The sequence below is a fragment of the Alexandromys fortis genome, unplaced genomic scaffold, assembly GCF_014885135.2.
Source record: "Alexandromys fortis isolate MF-2015 unplaced genomic scaffold, M_Fortis_MF-2015_v1.1 scaffold_22, whole genome shotgun sequence".
Classification (NCBI taxonomy): domain Eukaryota; kingdom Metazoa; phylum Chordata; class Mammalia; order Rodentia; family Cricetidae; genus Alexandromys; species Alexandromys fortis.
In genome coordinates this window covers 11,222,046-11,236,122 of record NW_026067900.1, presented here as the reverse complement: position 1 = coordinate 11,236,122, position 14,077 = coordinate 11,222,046, and the positions used below count along the sequence as shown (strand labels likewise).

Sequence of the window (14,077 nt, the reverse complement as noted above, 5' to 3'; positions counted from 1 at the left end):
AGAAATCAGTCCTATTAATTATGAAACAATGTAGATGAGCGAGATAGAAGATGCTAATAACAGACTGTGTGTTGTGAAAGGTCTGTGAACCCTATTCTGCCTGATGCACAGTCAATAAAGGCTCATCAACAGTCGGTCCTAGGTTATCAGCCAGAACTTCATCCTGAGCCAGTCCCATGAAGGTTGGAGAACATGATTTCATCCTTTAGCTCGACTCAGAAGCACTTGGGAGGCAGAGGCAGGTGGACCTATGTGAGTTTGAGGCCAGCCTGGTCTACAAAGTGAGTTCCAAAGCCAGTCAGGGCAGTTACACAGAGAAGTCCTGTTTTTGAACAAACAAACAAACAAATGTCCACAGCAAAGTTCCACATTATATATTCACCACTGACCTGACTCAGTTTTCTGAGGTAAGTTGAATCGGCTTTATTATATTTCTCTCTATCCACTATCATAAGGTGAATTGCAGCATATCTGAATCAGGAAAGATGGATGCCCATACTTACTGAGTCATGCAAGCCAATCTAATAAATCTCCTTTACAATATTATCTTCCTATTCATTTTGTTCCCAGAAGATGCTGACTATCACAGACGTCAATGCAAAAAATAGTCAGGAAGGGAAATTAGATTGATAAAAACAAACAGATTGCTAGAGAAGAAAGAAAAACTATTAGAAGTCTCTTAATACAAAATCTCCATGGATGAAACAGCTTTTCTTAAGGCTGAACAAGTTTCATTTCAATTTCACACTTTGCATCTAAATCTTAAATGTAAATTCATAGTAAGACTGAATCCCTGAAGAGTGATTCACACTATCCTGGCCCACAGCTCTGGACTGGTGGAGTCATACCAACCCGGCACACACCCCTAGATTGGAGGAGTCACATCATCCCGCACATGGCTCTAGACTGTGATCAGCCTAGAAGTAAAATATAGAACAATGGAGACTTGGAATAAAAAGTGGATTGTCTGTTACTCTCCTATCTGCCTTTTATCTCAGCTTGGATTACCTGGTAAAGTTTTATCTGCTATCTATTCTAGAACCCTCTGGTGCTCTTCCACCTGTCTCAGTCCCAGTGCTGGCATCTGTTCTCCCTGATTCAGATATGCAATTCACTCTTGAGATGCTAAAGCTCCATTCCACTATCTCAGGGCGCTGAGCTGGGTCAGACCCTAGCAAGAAGGTGCTTAGTATTATTATTGAGAGTTATAAAGCAATAGGGGTGTAAAGGACTTTTTGGGAAGACTTCTGAACACTGAAGGCTCTCCAAGAATCCTCCAGGCCCTTGTGTTGGGGAATATTATTTTAAGGTGTGTGACTTTTGTTTATGTTGCATTTGTTTAACTCTATGAAGCCGCGATTCTTTGCCTGTCTAAAACACCTAATGGTCCTAATAAAGAACTGAACAGCCAATAGTGAGGTAGGAGCAAGGATAGGAGGGGCTGGCAGGCAGAGAGTATAAATAGAAGGAGGAACAAGGATGAGAAGGCACAACAAGAGAATGAGGGAAGGAGGGTGTCAGGGGCCAGCCATGCAGCTACACAGCCAGCCACAGAGGAAGAGTGAAAGGAACATTTACAGAAGAGGAAAAAGCCCAGAGGCAAAAGGTCATTAAGAATAATCTAAGTTAAGAGAACCTGGCAAAAAAACAAGCCAAGCTAAGGCTGGGCGTTCATAACTAAGAATAAGCCTCCGTGTGTGATTTATTTGGGAGCTGGTGGTGGGCACCCCCAAAAGCCAGAAGAGTAAAACATCACGACAGCACCCTTGTATCAGAATGAGACTGTAGAGGCATTGAGCCTTGTGTTAGGAATGGCCAGTTATGGTTCTCAGCATTTCTAAAGGGCTGGCAGTCATTATCAGATCTCCTTATAGCTGGGCTTTTGAGAGAAGGTGCCAGCCATTCTAGGGAGGTTTTTCCTAGAAATGTCCTCATAAACCCATCCAGAGGCATGTCTCATACTTGGCCCCCGACCTAGACCTAATCAAGTTAACAATCAAGACAGATCATCACAAAATATACATACTTGATTTTTTACATGTGGGAGTTATTCATTCCTTTGAACTTCTCACAGAATTTTATGGTAACTCACGGAGCTTAGCACTTCTTTGTTGGGTCTTCTTTATAGGTGGAACATCTTCAATAAACTACTAACACTTCTTCAATATAGGGAAAATGCCTCAGTAACATTTGTGTCAAATATAGCCTAGTACCTTGAAAATACTGCTTCGAGTGTTCACTAAATGCTTGCTGGACATATTAAAATATGATAAAACATACTGCATTCACTGAAGAATTTATTCGTGGACTAGGTGACATCTGAGAACAACGAGAAGACAAGTGAAAGGCATTGGAGCAAGTGGGGATGTTTGAGTGGGATAGAGCAAGACATCTTAATTTATTTTCTTGCCTCTGGGCTAGTGGTCTATAGTTCACTGTCTATATAACCTTTACAATTGAAATAAGACAAAACTCTGAAAAGTTCCAGTGGCTTCTGGGCATTGAACTCTGCAATCCAGGGTCCTTGCATTGTCTTACAACGCCTTGTAGTAAAAGAATGGTCCCTGCTTATCTCTAAATCCTCATCACCCACTGCCTCCCTCACTGTGCTCCCCTTATTCTGCCCCTCACCAGTATCTTTTGGTCATTTACTTGTTCTCCTCCCTTTCATGCTAAGCCATGAATGTTCAACCTTCTCACATTGGGATCTGATGTTGTCATCTGCAAACACCCGGGGTTGAAATGTGTGTGGGCCGGAGGTAAGCTGTTGCTCTGCCTGCAGTACTTTTTGGAGGTTCTTTTAGCTGCTTTCTTTATGTCAAATCAAATACAAAAGCTGCAGGTGGGAGACTTGCTTAGCCTCCCAAAGAAAGAGCAGAATGCTCAGTGTGGCTGGGGAAGGGTGGGCAGTAGGGGGACGAGAAAAATGGGGTCTTGGAAGCCATTAAAACAGGACCAGGCGGGGCTCTTCAGCAATGGCAAGATTTCAGCTTGGGTCTGGATGAGGAGAGAGGCCGTGGCAGGGATTGGAACCAAAGCATAAACAGCTGGGCTCTCATTATACAGACTTACTTTGAATGTTACACTAGGGATGCTCTACTGAGATTTGCTTGGAGACCCACAGGGTTAGGTGAATAGCTCAGATGAGAGCTGCTGGTATCTTAGACCATAGGGACAGCGTTCTAATATTACTTGTATCAAACTGTCCAGTCTTTTCTCTGCCTTTTCCATAGTAATGGGTTCACATACAGGTGCTCCATTTTGCAGAATCCCTTCGTAACAGGAATGTGGAATCAGAGAAGTTAGATATTCCCGTCGTGCTAAAACCTTCCAACAGTGGTAAGCCTGCTTTCTCCAGGCTCTTTCTGCTCTTTCTCTTCCACAAAAGTCAATTTTGACCCTGCAAATGAGGGCAGTATGCTATGAGATGGCGAGGGTCCTGGGGTTCTCCATGACCAGGTAGGCCAGAATTCTTGCCAACATGATTTGTTTATCCCAGGTTTTAACATGAGGAATGAGCCACTGAGCCATTACTGATGTTCCTTACCAGCATATTTGCTTGTACATTTATCAAGGTATTTAAACCATTTAAGCCTCATTTTATATGTGAACTTAAAATAATAGCCACTTGTTCCTTTTAAGGCTGTGGTATTGTGCATGAGCTGCTATGAAGGATATTTCTGACGTGATTATTTAATGAATGCATCCTAACTGCATCAAAGATGATTTTATCTTTGGTTTGGAGAAGAGGTAACTGGCTACTGAAGCAATAGTTGCTAAGCTGGTAGAAAGACCTATCGAGGGAGAACCCTGGTTAGAGAGAGAGCTCTAGAACCAGTCTCTCCCTCCCCCATTACCCACCCTGTCCAGTGTGGAGGTTCCTCAAAAAGCTGAAAATAAACCTAAGATCCAGCGAACCACACTTAAGGATATATCAAAAGGGCTCTCTCTTTCTACTCGCTCATCCATGCTCATTGCCACCCTGTTCACAGTAAACCAGGAAACAGACACTGCCCATGAGCTGATGAATGGACAATGTAAGTGTGGTACACAAGACAATGGACTATTGTTCCCTAAGGAGTCGCAACAGGTCAGATACTCTTCTTTATGAAAGGTCTTGTCCTGTATCACCTTCAGAGAGTTAATCCATTGCAGCTCTAGAAACAGTGTTTGTTATTCTCTCTTCTTTTGCTTATGAGTAAAAATCGACCCCCCCCCCCAGTCTGCCTGGGATACTGCACCACAATGTACATCCAGGACCCTTGCTGATGCCACACTTGAGTCCCTGGAGCTGTATGAAGGACATGTTGGGTCAGTACAAGGTACAGTGTGTTCCCCCAATCCTGACTGGCTGCGGCCTGAAGTTTCTGTGTGGTAAAGGCTCCCAGGCTTCTTGGAAGAGAGAAAACTGGAACATGTCATGGCTGTTGGCTCCAGGCCTGAGTGCATCACCTGGGAGTCAGGCATAGTGCTGGGCTGCTGTGCCCGGGCTTCTAGGTCATTCACTGAGTGTGTTGTCATGGAACCAATGCATGCACTTCCTTTTATCTAGAACGTTCCTTTTTCTTCCTCTTGCCTATAGGTTTTGACTTCCCTGGAACACAGTCCCTGTTTGGGCAGAGATTAATGAGTATCTTTATTATACATTTGGTTTTCAACATTTTGGACACAGTGTTTACCACAGTGTAAAATTTAGCACTGGGTGATTTTCTTTTTCTTTTTTAAATGTATCTCCCCACTCTTACGGCTGGAAGTTCCAGAAAACCTTACCGGGGTTGCTTTCTAGAGTTCCTTAGCGTTCAAGAAGTCGGCACAGTGACTGGATCCCATGACTACTGAAACATGTCGGGTCTGTCCACGGAGAGATGTGAGACAGAGCACGCCAGAGTGGTGAGGACGGCAGAGCAGATGCAAACGCATGCAGGCAAGACAGAACCAAGTTTCGCCTGGAGTGTTGAAATGGTCGTGTGGAGTTTGTCTTCCTTTTCTCAAAGAGATGGTAGAAAATCTTCAACGGGACCACACGGACAGTGCTGAAGACAAGAGGAGGACTCTCCCAGGAAGTTATCCAGAATTTTGTCTCTGGTCCGCAGAAGTGAGGCCTGAGGGAAGGCATGGAGGATGGAGGGCATTTTCTTAGTCTTTTCCCCATTGGGCAGCAGGAGGGAACAGGCTGCATGAGGTATTGGGCTTCAGAGTATTTTGGGTCCTCAAGAAGAATGTGAAAGAAACTTCAGGATCCAGGCGGAGGGCGAAGTGCACTCGTGACTTCACGTGGACAACGTCACTCCCCACTATTCTTTTCATCCTGGGCTTTACAAGCTATCTGCGTTTTTCTTCATTATGACATCGAGTGTGGAAACCTGTGTTAACAGATGATGTCTTTTGACTTAGTTATGGATACCAATGGCTAAGCATCTCCTTGTCCCCACCAAAAGTGGCCTTTCAGGGTTTAATGAAGCTATTGTTATGATTGATCTTTTCCATATGACTTCTTCATCAGTCCATCATGAGTGATAACAGGTCTATTTCTTAATTCCTCTGGATCCAACACTTGGTAGAAACTTTATCGGAGTGTTTTGTTTCGGCTCTGTGTTTTTCATTTAGGTTTTACTCTTGAACAAAGTCTACATTAGAATCCACAGATATTCCACCAAATGGTGGAAAAAAAATACCATTCCACATAAATGATAAAGTAATATTTCAAAGTTCAGGTGTAAGTTCATGACTGAATTCTGCAGGGAACCGATTAAACTAACCGACAATACCATTCTTTCATGACCAGTTTGCATGGACAGCTATAAATAGTGCTCTGCCCTCGAGGCTGTGAGCAAAAGCCTATCTTAAAGAAAAGGACTGGTGTTCTTTGTGAATAGGCGATTATTGCGTGGTGCTTCAGAAGCTGAAATCTGAGGAAAGCAGTTTGTCAATGCCCAAGACAAAGTTAATTTATTTGATAAAAGTTCCACTCAAAAATGGCATATATATTAATGGATTTATTTTCACACATAATGATGACCTACATGTTGACAAAGCATCAATAACATACTGTGTATTGATATTTCCTGACTAGACTAAATCACAGAATGCTGAAAAATTAGAAATATTGCAACGCAAAATGATTTATGCTCTTAAAAACTATTATGTTAAAAGCAAACAGGAGATGGGTGGTGATGGTGGCACCTGGGAAGAGAAGACGAGGCTGGGAGTGGAGATGGGGAAGAAGTAGCAAAAACAAAGTATATATGAAAGTATAGTAATTATACCCATTACTTGATATGCCAATTTTAAAAAGGCAAGTAACAGTATTATATTTATAATTATGATACTTGCTTATGAAAGTGCAGCAGTGAATATGCGGTGGCTAAAAGGTGGAAGAAAAATACCCCACGTCTTACCGTATGCAAACAGTTACTGGAAACAGTGGTGATTGGTTTTATCTGAGCTAAGGTCTTAGTCTATTCAGCCACAAGCTCACGAGCAATCCTCTAGGTGGACTTGATCTCACCACACGAGGGCAGCTTGGGATCCCTAAGTGCTCAACACCTAACTGTTTCACTTTGGGGTAAGAGAAGAAGGATTTTGGCCCCTTAATTACTCCTCTTGCTCCTGGAGGACACAAAGGAACTCTACTGTTACAAAGACACGGGAGCCATCAAGGTGTTGTACTATGAACTTGCCCACAGCAGCAGACTCGGAATTGGAGCTGGGAAGAAACTGCCTCCCTGCCAGGCCGCACTTCCAGGTGCAACCAGACACTGGGCATCTTTCCCTAGGCAGAAGGCACTGATGATCTCAAGAACGTCCACTTTCCCAAATGCTCAAAGAATCACTGAGGAAGCAATAATTTTGCTTCTTATAACAATCTCTGTTGCTAAATTAATTGACAAGGAGTATGTACTAATGTTCTTCAATAAGGAAAACAAAACCAAAAACCCAACAAATATTGAAAAACAATAGAAAAGAAGACTAATAGCCTTCCCTGTGAACGGTTGCTTCCTTCAGAGTGAATTCCACACTGTTGACATGTCTTTTCTCATGTTACTCCCAACCTATCCAATGAACTTCCTCTATTTCCTCTTCCTGTTTGTCTGGGACTGTCCTTGGTAGAACAATGCCCTTGACCTGTTTATAAATTCCTTTCGGGATCTGTAATCGGTTTAGTATGCCATTGCTGGTAATGCCTCGATCGGTTTTCTCACTTTTTTTTTTTTTTTTTTTTTTTTGTGAGACAGGGTTTCTCTGGCTGTCTTGGAACTCACTCTGTAAATTAGGCTGGCTTCAAACTCACAGAGATCCACCTGCCTCTGCCTCCCAAATGTTAGGATTAAAGGTATGCGACACCATTGCCTGGCCACCTTCGGTAGTTGTCACTCTCAACCCTCCAGGAAATGCCGATTGCCAGCTGGGTGATTCCTGGTGCAGCCCAAGGTTCTGTCCGTCTTCTGGAACTGAACTCTTGAGATCACTGTTTCTGAAAAGATATAGTTCATGCTAACATTCCCTAAAACATTGCCATATAAACATCAGATGAACTACCTGAAGATAATGAGGTAGCTGGGTCAGGAGTGTTGCTATGAATTCTAGGCTGGCATTATCTACAAAGTGAGACACATCTAAAAACAAAGCAAAAACAATTAAAAAAAAAACTGAGATACATTTCTCCACAGAAGGGAAGTCACCTCTAACTCTATTTATCTATCATTTATAGATAACCCTGTTTAAGTACATTGTTAAAATACAATTCTTTGGAGTAAACACATGGAAATGATTTCATATTAGTTTTGAATTAAGCACAAACATTCATTGCCTTTCTTGAGGCCCCACTAAAATCACAGAAAAAAAAATTATGAAAGAGCATAAGCTCAGAGCAGTACCAGGGATATCGGTAAAGTAAGCATCTAACTAAAAAGCTGAAAACATTGAAAGAATTGAGGGGCTGGATCTTTTTTTTCCCCAACAGCATAAAGGCAAACAAACTACAAACTACTATAAGTTCTCTGACATGTTTCTTTGCTGAAATTGGTCAGTACTCTTAGTTAAGAGCATCAGTGGGCTCTAAAGAGAAAGTCTTTCAGGGGAGAGCAAGGGAGGCCCAGAGTCTAGTGATTGTTCTGAGTGGAGTTCTTCAGTGGCCTTGGGCGTGGACATTAGCACCTCACTACCCTGTTAGTGGAGGCTGATTGTTTGTTCCTGGCTGCTGAGACCCAAAATAATTACACAAAACTTTACTAAGTAAAGCACTGCTTGGCCAATCACTTAAGCGTACTGCTTGCTAGCTCTTACACATACTTCAAAATACAGATAACGTCGTTAATATATGTCTTCTTCCTGCTTCTCCCTCCCATCCCTTTGAACTCTTGGCAGCCACCGGTCTTACAACCATTTTTGAACCTTTCAGATTGCCCCCCCCCACTCCATTTTCTTTCTTATTAACTTTTTGGGTTTGAAAACGAAGCAATGCCTTTCATCACAGTGTCCTCATATACACCTGACATTCCGCTTGTTTCCCTCACTCTTTCTCCTCCTTCACTGTCCTCTCTTCAACCCCATCTTCACTCTGGCTAGTTCCCTTCCTTCGGAGTCTACATTCTACTTTGTCACAAGTGTTCCATGGCACTTTCTATGCCTTTAGGATGGCTCCCTTCCGCCTCACAATCTCATTCTAGCTCTATGTGTCCCATATACACGAGCTCGGGCACGGTTGTAAAACTAGGTTCGTCATGTGACAGGAAACATGCCGCATTTGTGTCTCTTGAGTCTGGTTTAGTTCGTTTAACAAAGTTATTTCCAGTTGCAACCCTTTGTCCTGCAAATGTCATTATTTTGGTTTCTTTGTGGCTGCAGGAAGCATCACTGTGTATGTGGGTCACATTCTCTATTCTTCTGTGGCTGGATCTCCAGGCTGGTTTCATTTTCATCTCCTGTGAGCAGCGCAGCTGTAAAAATGGATGAGCAAGCATTTCTGTGCCATGATGATTCAAGGAGTCACTGGTAAAGCTGGTCATGTGACAGTTTTGTAAGTATTCTGAGTTGTAAAAGTTTGTGTAATAATGTTCTAATACGGTGTGTTCAAGAGCAGTATGGCTGGGCCAGGTGATATTTCTATTTTTAGTTTTCTGAGGAACCTTCACACTGATTTGCACAGTGGTTGCCCTGGTTCTTACTCCCTCCAGCACCAAATACGTTTCCTTTTTTTCCACATCCTTGCCAGCCCGGGGTTGTCAGATTCCCTTCCTCTACATGCAGATCCAAGTCCCCTTCTCATCTTCTCATGGCTTGATAACTTGTTTCTTTTTAGCATCTGGATGTAGCATTGTCTGTTCTCTCACAGGCTGAAGGACATTTCCTTTGCTGCCAAGTTTTGTCAGCAAAACTGCTGAAATACCTTTGGACAATGTGTGTGTGCGTGTGGGGGCGGGGGGGAGTAGAAATAAGTTTTCGATCCATTTGAATAAATACCAAGAAATGTAGTTGTGGAATCATATGGCCAGGTTATCTTTAGCTTTGTAAGAAACAGTCGAGATGCCTTCCAAAGGGCCTGTATCATTTTTGCCTTCCCAAGACAGTGAGTCAGAGTTCTCGCTCTCCATTCTTGCCAGTGGTGCTTGTTGTCCATGTTTTGGCTCTAAACTGCAGAGAGAGAGAAAGAGAGAGAGAGAGAGAGAGAGAGAGAGAGAGAGAGAGAGAGAGAGAGAGAGAGAGAGAGAGAGAGAGAGAGAGAGAGAGGTGTCTTCTCATTCTTCTACTGTGCAGTTCTCTAATAACTAAGATTCAAAACACCCTTTCCATCCTCTCATTTTCCACCAGTAAAGCTTTGCTGAGGGGTCTGCTTAATCCTTTGCCCACTTTTAATTGAGTTGGTTTCTTACACATTGAGTTGCAACAGTTCGTGTGATGTTTTAGTTCACTTGATCAGGAACCCATTTCGCCAGTGTGCTCTGCCCCTACTCCTTCAGCATTGCTTGTGGAAGACTTTCTTTTCTAGTGTGTGCATTTGTGCATGGTATGTGTGGGGTATGGGGCGGGCGTGTCCGTGTGCATATGTGAAGGTATATGCATGAAGACCAGAGGTGGATGCCTTCCTTAATTGTTCTCCACCTACCTTTGTAGAGTCAGGGTTTCCTAGTGAACCAAGAGCTACCTGTTTGGCTAGCTGGCCCAGATCACCCTCTGTCTCTGCCTCCTGAACTCTGGGACCACTGGTGGCTGTCATGCCAGCCTGGTTCCTGTGTGGCTGCTGGGCTCCCAAACTCCAGCCCTCACTCTGGGCAAGCATTTTATGTATTGACCCTTGTCTTCTACCTGTCCTATAGAACACTGTATTGGGGGGGGAGAATTTAACAAATATTATTTAGTGTGTATATGTGTATCTATACACATGCACGTGAAAGCCTGTGTGTGTGTACACGTGTGAGAGCCTAGTAGAGCTTCTAAGATCCCGAATCTAGTTTATGGGGCTGGCAGGATGGCTCCCTTTCCAGGCAAGCATGCCAACTTGAGTTTGATCCCAGGATCCCACGTGGTAGAAGGAAGGAGAGAACCAAACTGATTTCTGTAAGTTGTCTCTGACATTCACATGTGGGTGAGGACAAACAGACATACACAGACACACATTAAATTAATAATAGCAACAAAAGCAACTCAGTGGCAAATGCCTGCCGTTCCAGCACTCCTACAGAGAGCTGGGAGCCAGGGACACTAGCTGGGAATACACACAGCAGCAGAAGCAGACCTGGAAGGTGAGAAACAACTTCCAAAAGTTGTTCTCTGACGTCTACACGTGTGCTGTGGCGCACGCACAACACACACACACACACACACACACACACACACACACTACCACCTGCAGTGCCGCAAAACAAGTCATTTGGATAAAATAGATTTATCTATTTAGCGGCTTCAGAAATTTCATGTCTTCCTTTTAAGTCTGTCACCTACTTTGACTTAGGTCTCTACCTTCTGTTGTCCCCATCTGTCTCCTTCTCGACAGAAGAAGTACCTGAATTTGTACTCTTTTTTTGTTTGTTTGTTTGTTTCTGTTTTAGTTTTTTTTTTTTTTTTTTTGAGGAACTTGTACTCTTGGTATTAACTACACCCATCTAAAAATACTGAGCGGTGCTCAGCTATTCTGAGTTCTCACAAACACTGACCTGCTGCTCCCTCAGGCTCCCGCCCCTCCCTCCGCTGACTCACACAGTGGGAGTGTGTGTCAACAATGCTGCCCCCTAAGTAGACCAAGGGCAGACTGTGCTTTGGTTTCCACTGAACCCCGCGTCTCCCTACAAAGGAATGCTGTGGGAAGGGAGGAGACTGGGTAGAGAGTCAGTAGCTTGACACTGTGTGCTCATACTCCCACTAGCCCAGCAGGACTCGGTTTCTGGCTAAGTGTTCTTTTTTATTCCTGTGTTTGCGGCTTGAAACAAAAGCAAGATGCTTAATCAGGGGCAGAATGTCAAATACTTTTTTCTCTGTCTACAGCAGAATCCATGTGTTAAGCTGAAACCTCCTTCCCCTCCTAGAGAAATACATTCAAAAGAAAAATGCTCAGATGTTAACAGCCTAGTGATCTAACAGAAGAGTGTTTCTGTGACAACCGTAATCTCAAGTAAGTGGGGAGCAACTCATGCCTTTCGAATTATTTCATGTAAATAAATTCACAAATCAGGAAAGTAATTCGTTGTTCTGGCTTGGATGTTATCCCGGAGACTTCCTCCTTCTCCAAGCTCAGCCTTCCACACACATTCCACTTTGGTTACAGACTGCCCCTCAGAGTGTTAGTCTCCTTCATGGGAACTTGGCTACTATAGCTTAACTCTATTAATAAGGCAGTCAGTGTTATAATTTAAAAATGGCGGGAGAGAGAGAGACCCATGCCAGGCTATAGAGCTCACGTGGAGAGTTTATTGGGGGAGAGGGAGGTAGAGACGCAGAGTGTGGCCTCTGGAGACAAGAGTTGAGGAGAGAAGAGAGAGGGGAGGCAGGAGGCCAAGCTGACCTTTTATGAAGGGACTTAGCACATGTGTCCAGGGACTCTACTTAAACATAGCAGATGACATTGTTGGGACTCTGAGCAGGCCAGTGTAACTGTCTGAGGACTGACCAGCGCATTTGCACAGGGATGACACATCCTATCAGGTCCCCAAGGGGCAGGCCAGCCTGAATGCTAACATTCCTCCCTTTCCTTGAGCATAAAAAGGTGAGAAGTTAAAAGGAGATAGCAGGTGAGGTAGGAATGTGGGCATTGTGTTCTCAAAACTGCTTCCTGCTGACCTTGGAGCGTCAGAATCTTTGGGGGATTTGAGAAAGCTGGGGTGCTAGCCAAGTCCAGGAGTAGCTGACTGTTTCAGTTTGCTGTCCAGGCTCTGTGAGACCATCCGGTGCCACTTGGACCTGGCAAGATGTCAGCAGAGTAGAAGATAAAGTTAAGTTTAGGAGAATTTTTTTCCCTTAGGTCCTGGTACTTGAGGGAGGGGAGTTCCAAGACCAGGGAAAGGTGGGGGAGGCTTTGGCTGTTGATCGTCAGTACTTATCTGGAGCATATATCCTGTTCAGGCTCCAAGTCAGCTCTCTGGCGCTCACAAGAGGTTTTTGAGTTTATAAAAAGATATAAATTTTAGACACATTAAGAAGCAACTCAAAGGAGTTGAAAATCCTGAGCTTGCGGCTATGATAATATAATGGTGGAGTATTGTGTTCAGTACTCTGCTAGAGCTAGATCAATAGCTTATCAGAATCCTATCTGTTATGTTAAAGTTATGGGCAGTAACATGGCGAGAGAGAGGAATTCGGAACATGTCTCATCCTTTTTTTTTTTTTAATATTTATTTATTTATTTATTTATTTTGTATACAATATTCTGTCTGTGGTGCAGGCCAGAAGAGGGCACCAGACCTCATTACAGATGGTTGTGAGCCACCATGTGGTTGCTGGGAATTGAACTCAGGACCTTTGGAAGAGCAGGCAATGCTCTTAACCTCTGAGCCATCTCTCCAGCCCCATGTCTCATCCTTTTATACATCTCAGATCACTCTCTCCTCGTCCCACTCAAGTTTTCCCAGCTTCACATAAGCCAGCCTTAAAGCACCGGCTGTCTGTGATTTTCCAGGAGGCCGCAGGGGGCTGACCACTGAGAGCGGTCACTGCAAAGCTAGTTCCTTTAAATAAAGGAATGGTAGAAGTTACACTGAAGTCTGCTTTGAAAGTTTCTCTTTTTTTGAGTCTGATAAGGAGGTAAATTGGGTCTAGACTTAGTATTAGCTCTAGAGTCCTGGGATCTGATTTCTACACAGAGAACTGAGAAGGCAGCTGAAGCCTTGGTTCCTGCTGTGAAACTGAGAAAGCTATCAATAGCCTAGTTGTCAAAGAGCGTCAGAGTTCCATCAGAGTTCCGAGAAGGATACATGTTACCTGAGTCAGCTGTTAAAAATGGCAAACACTTACTTCCTGGTTACCTAGACAGCTAGCTACCTCGGGGTCCTCCCTGATCATTGAGGGCAGAGGTCTCAGGACAACATCAGCCTTCAGCTGCTAGGCCCAGAAGATCCGATAGCGTTTCTGTGGAGTAGGAACTTGTGGGAGTGGCTTAGTGGGTAAAGTTCCTTCTGGCTCCAGTGGGACTACATGGCTTCTCTCTGACCTTGCCTCCTTTCTCCCAGCATTCACTTTAGTTTTCCTCACCTAGCTCTGTACTTTTGCCCTATCACAGGCCAAGACAGTTTCTTTATTCATTAACCAATAAAAGTAACACATAGACAGAAGGACCTCCCACACCACAAGCATGTACACATACATATACATATGTATCTTAAGCAGGAGTTGAATAAATTAAAAGAAAGGGAAAACTGGTGGGTGCTGAGCAAGATGAAGCTGGCTTCTCCACCTCTGACTCCCATATTGCAACAGACCTACAGGACATTTAGAGAGGGTCAGCATGCTGAGTGTCTTAGTTACTGTTCTATTGCTGTGAACAGATACCATGACCAAGGCAGCTTATGAGAGAAATCATTTAACTGGAGGCTTGTTTATGGTTTCAGAGTTGGTCCATGAATATCCTGATGGGAAATGTGGCAGCAGG

General features: G+C 43.7%; 1 long non-coding RNA gene across 2 annotated transcripts; it reads left to right on the top strand.

The window, feature by feature from the left end:
• The first annotated feature begins 15 nt into the window (after window positions 1–15).
• LOC126490088 (uncharacterized) lies at window positions 16–12,095 on the top strand. Of its 2 annotated transcripts, none has more exons than XR_007589106.1 (3): window positions 16–407; window positions 8,848–9,019; window positions 11,485–12,095. It is a non-coding gene; the product is annotated as an uncharacterized lncRNA (long non-coding RNA). The 2 variants fall into 2 exon arrangements; XR_007589105.1 differs by having other exon boundaries at window positions 11,482–12,095.
• Window positions 12,096–14,077: the final 1,982 nt, after the last annotated feature.